This window comes from Furipterus horrens, unplaced genomic scaffold (assembly GCF_987537825.1).
Source record: "Furipterus horrens unplaced genomic scaffold, mFurHor1.1.pri manual_scaffold_11, whole genome shotgun sequence".
NCBI lineage: Eukaryota > Metazoa > Chordata > Mammalia > Chiroptera > Furipteridae > Furipterus > Furipterus horrens.
In genome coordinates this window covers 74,679,313-74,688,997 of record NW_028327181.1, presented here as the reverse complement: position 1 = coordinate 74,688,997, position 9,685 = coordinate 74,679,313, and positions in this window count along the sequence as shown.

Here is a 9,685-nt window from a genome sequence, read left to right as displayed (position 1 = left end):
GTTTACGGAAATGCTCTCCACCAAACTGGAAAATGACGAAGCTGCTAGTGCAGAGGCTCTGTGAGAGAACCCTGTGAGGACAGCGCTTATAGTTGGACCTGAAGGCGCAGCAGATGGGATATCTCTGAATTTGTCAGAGATGGTGCATAGGAGGACTAAGGGAAGGTGGAAAAATAACCCAACCCAAAGTCAGCTGCCTCCCAAACATTGCTTTGTGTAGTTTGACAAAATTGTGGTTGTAGGGATAAAGAATTTAAAGTGATAGTTTACCATATTCTAGTACTAAGCATTAAGAAAAACAGAAGTTTACTAAAGTATTAAGGTACTAAATTATTAAGTTTTCCAGGCTCAAGAGGAAATTATTTTTAGTAACCAAATTCACGAGAATCCAATATAGAAAGGCTCTGAACAAGAAATGCACATTTCTGCCTTGCAGACCTAGAAGTTGTTAGTTGATGAATTTATATTTCCTTTTTGAAGAGCCTTTAAGGGGAGCCAATTTTTATTAATCAGAAGACTACTTGATAAGATTGAAATAAAAACAGTCAGTTTATTTTGGAAAATTTAAGACATACACATAGTAGAACCAGTATCATTAACCTCTATTAGAACTCATCACCAGTAAGACTCAGTGGTCAGTTGTGTTTTGGGTGTGTGTGTATCCCCTACCCCCTATTATTTTTAGGTCTCAGGCATACCATTTAATATGTAAATATTTCAGCATGTATCTCTAATAAAAGATAAGGACTTAACAGTTCTTTGGTTAAAATAAATGGGGTGAACTTTTAATTGTCCAGAGTCATCAACTGTAGTCTGGTCTGATAGCTTGCTTTTCATTGTGCCTCTTGAGAGAACCTGGTAATTGAGTCTCCTACTCTGGCATTTTCCCCATGGCAGTGTAGGGACTCTACAGAGTATCCTACCCCTTTTGTTAAGACTTTTCTTAACACAAATCACAATACACTTATCTTTTGGTTTGAATTAAAACACATTTCTTACCTTCTTGAGCTTATAACAGACTAGTTGTATCACCCAGCTTCTGTATTTATGTCCTCTCCTTATAACGTCACTCAGCAGCAGGTGATCCGCTTCGTTTCTTCACTGTAATTAGGGTCACGGGGTAACTGACCCGGCATCCAAGGTCTGAGAGCACCTGGACCATGGATGGGTCAGATTCAGCCATCTTCTGATTCAGTTTCTAGAGATGTTACAATTGAACAGTCTAGGTTAGGAATGGGGCGGGGGGGGTGGGGGCTTGTGTCCATTCTTTGCTCTTAAAAATGCACTGTAGATGAGCTGTGTGAATGTTTTTAACCATTTTTTCTAAAATGCATGAAACGGAAAATACACTTGAGTATTGATTGTGTACTTTTTCTGTGGAATGGAAATTCATTCAGGTTTTCAAATTTGAATTCAGAATGGTTTTTAGTTATGAAAGAACCCCAGGTGACTACTTTTTTAAAAATTTGTATTACAATTATTATGCTTGTACATGGTTCAAATAAACAACAATAGAAAAATAAAAATTTAAAGAAATTCTTAAAAAACAATACATCACTGGAAGTGTTTAGTGATCCATGTCTTCCTTCTCCTGTCCCTCTTCTTCCTCTCCAGCAACTATGACTGTTAACTATCACGCTTTGAAGTGGTTTTTTTGTGGGGAGGTGGGCTTCGGGAATGTAAGCATATATGTATAGTATAGACTTTTAAAATACATGCTAGTCTACCACATGTTCTGAATCTTGCTGTTTTATTCATATATTTTGAATCATAAGAGACATAAAAGTACATTTCAAAAACCAACACTGATAAGTAAATGTGCTTTTCATTATTGTATCAGATTTATAAAATGCAGTTTGAGAATTTCATAGTTGATCTTTTCCTTCCCCTCAGCCACCCCAACCAAGTAAATCAGTTGTCAGCGGATGTAAGAATGTCTAGGGACAGTGGAAAACAGTTTGACGTAACTGGCTGTGCCGTAACTTCTCCTGTGGCTCTTCCACCCACTAGGTGCATATCCTAGAGACACTCTTTACATGTTTGTGCCAGGAGATGGACGTAAATGTCCTAGCAGTATCATTTGTAATAGGAAGAAAAGGAAAGAAACAAAAAACTGGAAAGGCCCAAGTGTTCATCAGTAGTCCACTGCGTAGATACTGTGATATATTCCAACAGTGGAATTCCACAGCAGTCACACTCACCTACAGCTACAAATGTGAACGTGGATGAATGTCAGTGGTCAGAAAAGCAAGTTACAGAAGAACACGCCCACTAGGGTTCCATTTCTGTGAAGGTCAAAACCAGGCTGTAAAATACATGGTAAATGGAAGAAAAGCAAGGAAATGATTCAGCTGAAATTCAGTGTTATCCTTTGCATTGGAGGGAGATGAGACGAGGAGGAGGAGCCTTCAGAGGAACTGCTGATGATGGTCTGTTGCTAACGCTGGGCAGGCAGTTTCTTTTTTAAACTATGTGTTTTTGTTTGTATGATATTCCTAATAAAATTTTAAGTTAAAGGGACAGGTTTTGGTGTAGGTAGTGCCTAATGAAATAGATGTTAATACAAAATTATTTCTTGAAATGACCCCTACTTCAATGTGTGTGACCAGTTTCAATGGTAACTCTTAAGTGCCAAATTCAGGGTCTTAATTGTAGTTTAAATTTTAAAGCTAGAAACAGGACCTGTTTTTCATCTTGACATAATTTTCACTTGGGTGTCAGCCAGAGAGCCGATGCTCTTGTTCTGCTGTTGAAGCAGCTTCCAAGGACGCTTCTCTCTCAGGTTTGTGCTGGTCCGGGGAGGGGCGCTGCTGGGAAGAGAACTGTGCTGGCCCCTAGTCACCCGTCAGCCAGGCCTTCCCTTTGTTCAGAACCTGCTGCTTTTTGGCCTTGTTCTCCTAGTAGGGGTCCCATGAAGTGTTAAATGTTTATCAGCGAGCAGTGGCCCCTTATCCCCAAATATGCTCCCCAGGTGAGACTGGGATCACCCCCTCCCCCCAGTGAGCACAGGACGTAGTTACCAGTTTACTCAAACGTCCCTGACAGCTGCGACTCTCGGGTGCCCCTCCCTGAAGGCCCTCGCTCTGAGTGTTGTAAAGGGGTGGGGTGAGGAGTCGCCATCGCCCCATTGTAAATTGACAGGGTGGGAAAGACCAAGCACTCTAGAGATCATTCTGTGTTTTAACCTAAAATACGTTCTGAAACTTGAAACAGTATTCTGGTGCTTGATTCATGTCAATGCCTTAAAAATATTAAAATGACAAACTTCCAGTGGAATTGCACCTTATTATTTTTCACAGTCTGGGTGAAGTGAAAACGATACTACTCTTGAAGCGCCTCAAATTTTTATTAATCTGCAGCCTTAAGATCATTCATTGTAGAAAATAAGTTTTTTGTCACAGGCTGTGTTTAACAACTTGGAATGGGTATTGATTTTACTGATCCTTGTGATAATTCAGTTGCTGCCCTTGTTGATCTTACTGCAATTAACCACTAAGCAAAACCTCTGTATGTTTTGCTGTTAGAACAGTGTAAGCTTTGCTCCCAACAGTAATCTTCAAATTCTGCCATGTTCACTGGAAAATGCAACCTAAAATCTCACTTTTGTTCAGTGATGATTTCAGGCTATTAATGTTACCAACCCTCAGCCCCTGCTAACTAATGTTTTAAAACTGAAAATACTTTATGGAAGTGGCACTTGGGAATTAACCCCCGTCATTCTGTATCACAATCCTATAATGCTGAGCATTATGTGGAATTGGCTTGTGTCTGGCCACCTTGTCTTTTACAAACGTGAGTTTATGTGAGATTACATTCAGTGCAGAGGTGTTCCTACTGTAAGAGGCCTGTGGAGGCTTATCCCACTGGGTCCCTGGCCTGAGCGAGTGGAGAGCTTGCCTTTGGATTTACTTCCCAAATCCTCTCACCTGGGCAACAGTTTAAAAACGCATTAAGTGACTTTTAAAAGAGGCCCATGGATCACTCTGGCTGGGTAGCTCAGTTAAGAGCATCATCCTGATAAGCCAAGTTGCGGGTTTGATTCCCAGTCAGGGCACATAAGGGATCAACCAATGAAACCAATGAATGTATCAATAACCCCTCCCCCTTCCTCTAAAGTCAGTTTAAAAAACGCCCATAGATACTGAGCAAGTTGCAGAATGAGGTTTCAGATCGCTCATTACATACCATGAGTGGAATGGTGCATACTTCTGCACCCACAGTACTTATTAAAACGTCCACTCTTTGGCCCTGACCAGTGTGGCTCAGTGGATTTGGCATGTCCCACAAATCAAAAAGTCACCAATTCGAGTCCCAGTCAGGGTGCACTCCTGGGTTGTGGGTTCAGTCCCTGATCAGGGCATGCGTGAGAGGCAGCTGATGGATGTTTCTCTCCCCCTCTCTAAAAGTAAGAAAAAACTACTCTGGACTTCTGGGTGAGGTAAGTGTTCAAGGAATGCCTTTGTGCCCCTTCCCCAACCTTAAAGCTGAGCTACCCAGAATTTGGAGATGAAGGATGACCTGCTTCATGAATTGGGGAACGAAGACATTGTGCCTGCCCCCGTAAGGCTTAGAGATGGCTATGGGAGTAGGGTATGACAAGAAGGCCGTGTTCAAGTGGGAGTTGGTAGCACTTTGTTGGGTGGCTCTCCAGAGGTGCACGGCACTCCTGTGAGATTCCTGCCACACCCTGCTGGGGCTTCAAGGTGAGAGGCAGGCCCCAAGAAACGGGTAATTCTACCATGGTTTGGGGCTGTGGAGTGGAAGGAACAGTAATGACCGAAGGAGAAGAAAGCCAATGCTGAATTTGGCTTTGCAACGTGGTCAAAGGTCTTGAGTCCTCACCCAGACAGGTATCATCAGGTTTGGCGTCACTGGGACCAGTTGGCAACCAGATTTGAGCTTTCTGTACATAGTATTCACCTGGAAAAGCATTAGAACAGGAAGTTGAGAAAAGGCAACACCTCAGCCAGTGAAACAGGAACGAGGATCTCCCTCCCCCTCTTCCTCAAGGGAAAAAACAAAACAAAACGACAAGGACAATAATTACTTTAAATCTTGAAGAGTAATTTTCCTTAATTACAGCCCAAATCATGAAAAGGAGTGAAGACAGTACTTTTTAGGTGGTGCATAATCTGGGGAAGAAATACCTATAACCTGTGTGCTTAAATTTCCACTTAAAATCCTTCCAGCTCTTGCCTTGTGCCTTCAGTTCTTCAGTGGAGTTACACAGGGTTCCTTTATGAAGAGAAGTGTCCAAAGGGGCAGGAAAGGAGTGAACATGACAGTCCTTATGGTCTCCGTCCTACAGGATGCTGAAAGCCTCCTGCACTAGGCCCTGTGCTAACCCCGGGAAATGATTAACACAATCACCCAAGTGCTCTCCTGGGGTTTACAAGCTAGCAGGAGAGACACCCCACAAGTGGCTTCAAGTGTGCGTGACATTAAATTGTGTGCGTGGTGAGGGCAAGACACAATATGAAAGCATGGGAGGGGGAGTCTAGAAAGGAATCAAGTCTGCGTATTCGAACTGACATCTGAAGGACAAATCCGCGTAACTAGATCCAGAAAGAAGAGAAACAGCTTTCCAGGACACAAAACAGCACAGGACCCCATGTGTGTAGGGACAGTGGCACTTCTGATGAAAGGCTCCAAAATGACTGTAAACAGCAAGGGGGCTGTCATAATCAGACATGCATTTTTGATTTTTTTTTTTAACCTGTGGGATGTGCACATTATTCCAATTTTCAGACAAGAAATTTGAGGCTAAAAGGTAAAGTAACCTGCTCAAGTTCGCTCCATTCATCAACAGCAGGACCTGGATGTGACCGTGGCCGACTACATAATTAGTGGAACCCAGTACGAAAGTAAAATACAAAATGGCTTTTTGCAAACCACCCCCCTAAACTCAGGTGGATGACTGACCCCAAAAGGAATTGCAGCCCCCCCCCATTAACGGGCCAGTCAGTACCTGGCTGGGGGCGGTGGGTGAGAGGCTCCCCCATCTTCATGCCCAGTCGCCTCAGGTCATGTCCTGCCTTGACTGCAACTCCCCCCACTCTTTTGCTTGAGTCTCTACCAAGGACACAGAAGGTGACAGAGGAATGAGGGATTCTGGCGGAGGTTGTAGCAGTAGTGGGATGGGGAGGGGACAGCGGGCTGCTATGGGACCACACACATGACTTTACTCACAGGACAAACTTTAAGATAAAATTATTTAAAATATTTAGGCCACAGAGCATCGATTCCCCAAGTGCCAACTGTGGGGCCTTTTTGGGTGCAGTGCCTACACCAGCGATAATTCAACCAGTGTGCCACAAGGATTTTTAAAACACGCGATACGTGACTATTCAGGGGCACTGACTTCTTTCTCCTTAGACTGTTAAGTAAAAAATGACAACACAGGTATAGCCATCTGGTATGAATTAATCAAAACTATACCTATTTGGGGGTCAGATCAGCCAAATATATATATAATTTTAGTAATTAGTAGATGTGTGCCATGAGGTGAAAATGGTTGAAAATCCCTGCCCTACGTACTGTTCTGATCACAGGCCCATGAAGCTGGTCCTGCTTAGGGTTCAAGCCATGCTTTTTCCACACTGCTGAATGCCTCCCGAGAAATGAGATGCTCCTGCCCAGCTCAGCCCTGTCCCAGGACGCAGGATCCTCAGAGTCTGGCCTTTGCTCTTTCCTGTCTGGGCCATGGAGAGAGCTCATCCCTAGGGCCCCTGGCAGCAACTGAGCCTCAGTCCCCCAGAGACCTGGCACAACTTCCCCACCCCACTACTGCTCATCTGACACAGCCTCCCCAAAGCCTGGCCCACCTCTTGAAAGAGCATTTTACTCTCTGATTAAGCTGTTGGATTAGGCTACCCTGTGGATGGATAGGGTCTTACAAAGGTCAGAAAACGTGCCCTCTGAAGTCAGGCAGATTTGGATCTGAATTTTTTTCCTCTGCTACTTAGAAGCCGGGACACCTTGGGTAAGTTACTTGACCTCTCTGAGCCCCAGTTTTCTGATCTGGAAATGGGATCAATAATCTAATCAGAATAAAAATAGAACAAGTATAACAATATGCTATAATAAAAGTTAAGCGACTGTGGCATTACTAAACAAAATAAGGGTTACTGAAACAAGCGCTGTGATGCTTCAACAGATGGCTCTGACAACTGAGTCAGCTAATGGTGGGGGTGGGGGAGCATATGCAGAGTGGGCATGCTGGGCAAAGAGGGACCATTCATGTCAGGCAGGACCAAGCGGCACGGTGTGAGATTTCATCACCCTATTCAAAATGGCATGCAGTTTAAAACTTATGAATTATTTATTTCTGGAATTTTCCATTTCATATTTTCCAACACTGGTTGACCAAAGGTAACTGAAACCGTGGAAAGCAAAACAGTGGATCAGGAGGGAAGTGCTGTAGTTCCAGGATTGCTAATTTTCAAGATATCTAAAACATTAACATGTTCTAAGGGTCAAACTATACAAAAGTTTATATTTAGAGACATGTCCTTCAGTCCTTCCGACCCTATTTAACTCTCATCTGTCCCCTGTAGGAAACTCACCTCCTTAGTTTCTGACTTATCCTTTCAATATTTCTTTCTGCAAAATTAAACAGAGAGATGTATATTTTCTTATTATTCCTTTCTAACAGAAAAGGTAGTGGTGCATGTGTTCTTTTTTACTTTGTCTTGTTTTTCTCACCAGTCACATCCTGAAAATGATTCTATATCAGTTCATAGAGATCTTTCATATCTTCATACCTCACCCCCCCAGTAGGGTGAGCATTCTGTAGTTTTTTAAAGAAATTGCCTACATTCAGGTACTCAATATGTTTCTAATATTTTGCAATTGCCAACAATGTTGCAATTAGTAATCTTGTGCCTGTGTATTTTTTTAATTGTTGGAGGTATATATTCTGGGTAAATTCCTAGAAGTTGGATTGATGGGTTAAAAGGCAAATGCATTTATAGTCCTGTTAGTACCAAATTTCTCCGTAACTTTTGTATTCCCACCAGCCATGTATGAGAGCACTTGCTTTCCCACAGCCTCACTGAGAGAGTATGTTGTCAGCCTTTGTAATTTTTGCCAATCAGATAGTAAGAGGTGGCATGTTAAAATGTAGGTTTTATTATTATTATTAAGGTATGGTGAGGTCAACCATCATGAGACAGCTGACACTGAAAAGGTGGTTCATGGACTTCTGGCCAAGACTGAGGCCTAGACAGACATGCTACATTTCCTTCCACAACTAAGAAGGAATACAACTACCTCAAAACTAGAGACAACCAGAAGTTGCAGACAATCGAGTTGCATGGAAGTCCAACAAACAAAGATATTAAGAAGAAATACTCATCCCGACAGGTAGGAAGGGCGGAGCCAGGGCAGAGAAGATGTGGTGTGGTGTTGGCAGCAGCAGTAGTAGCAGCAGCAGACCAGTGGAAAGCGCATTCACATGTTTTAAAAAGTAGGGACACCTGGGGAGCATTCCCAGCACCAGACCAGACCGCACAATTCACTGTCCCAGCACCAGGGAAAATAAAGCCTCATTGCTTCTGACTGTGCAAACCAGTGGGGTTTGGGGTGGAGGAAGAAATTGCCTGTCTCTCAGCAGAGTCTGCTTGTTTGAAGGGCCTCATGGTCCTAGAACATGTGCAGATCCACCCACTCTGGGAACCATGGCCAGGGCATCAGCTGAGAGGCACCAGTCCCATACAGAAGTGGGAGAAGTGCCTGGAAAAGGGGCAAGTGCTGAGCAAGCAGCATTGTTCCCTCTCGGACCCCTCCCCCACATACAGTGCCACAACATGGTAAAACAGGTCACCCTATACTGACGAATATCTAAGGCTCCACCCCTTACAACATAACAGGTGTGACAGCTCTACCTAAGACACAGAGGCAAACAAACACAGGAGCCTGTCAAGATGAAGAGACAGAGAAGTATGGCACAAAAGGGGAAACAGATCAAGGTTCCAGTGGGAGAACTAAGCGACGAGGAGATAGTCACCCTAACAGACAAGGAGGTAGCCAACCTAATAGACATAGAGTTCAAAACATTGGTGATTAAGATACAAGCTTGACAGATATGCTTGAGTATGGCAAATGCCTAAGGGAAGAAGTAAAGGCTATGCTAAATGAAACAAAGGAAAATTCACACAAAACCAATGGTGAAGGGAAGGAAACTGGGGTTCAAATCAATGATTTGGAACATAAGGAAGAAAAAAACAGTCAACCAGTGCAGAATGAGGAAACAAGAATTGAAAAAAAAATGAGGAGAGGCTTAGGAACCTCTGGGACAACTTTAAACATGCCAACATCTGAATCATAGGGGTGCCAGAAGGAGAAGAGGAAGAGCAAGAAATTGAAAGTTTATGTGAAAAAATAATGAAGGAAAACTTCCCAAATTTGACAAAGAAAATAGACATACAAGTACAGGAAGCACAGAGAGTCCTAAAAAAGCTAGACCCAAAAAAGACCGCACCGAGACACATCATAATTAAAATGCCTAAGGTTAAAGATAAAGAGAGAATCTTGAAAGCAGCAAGAGAAAAGCAGAGAGTTACCTACAAAGGGGTACCTATAAGACTATCGGCTGATTTCTCAAAAGAAACTTTGCAGGGAAGAAGGGACTGGCAAGAAATATTCCAAATGATGAAAAACAAGGACCTACAACCAAGATTACTGT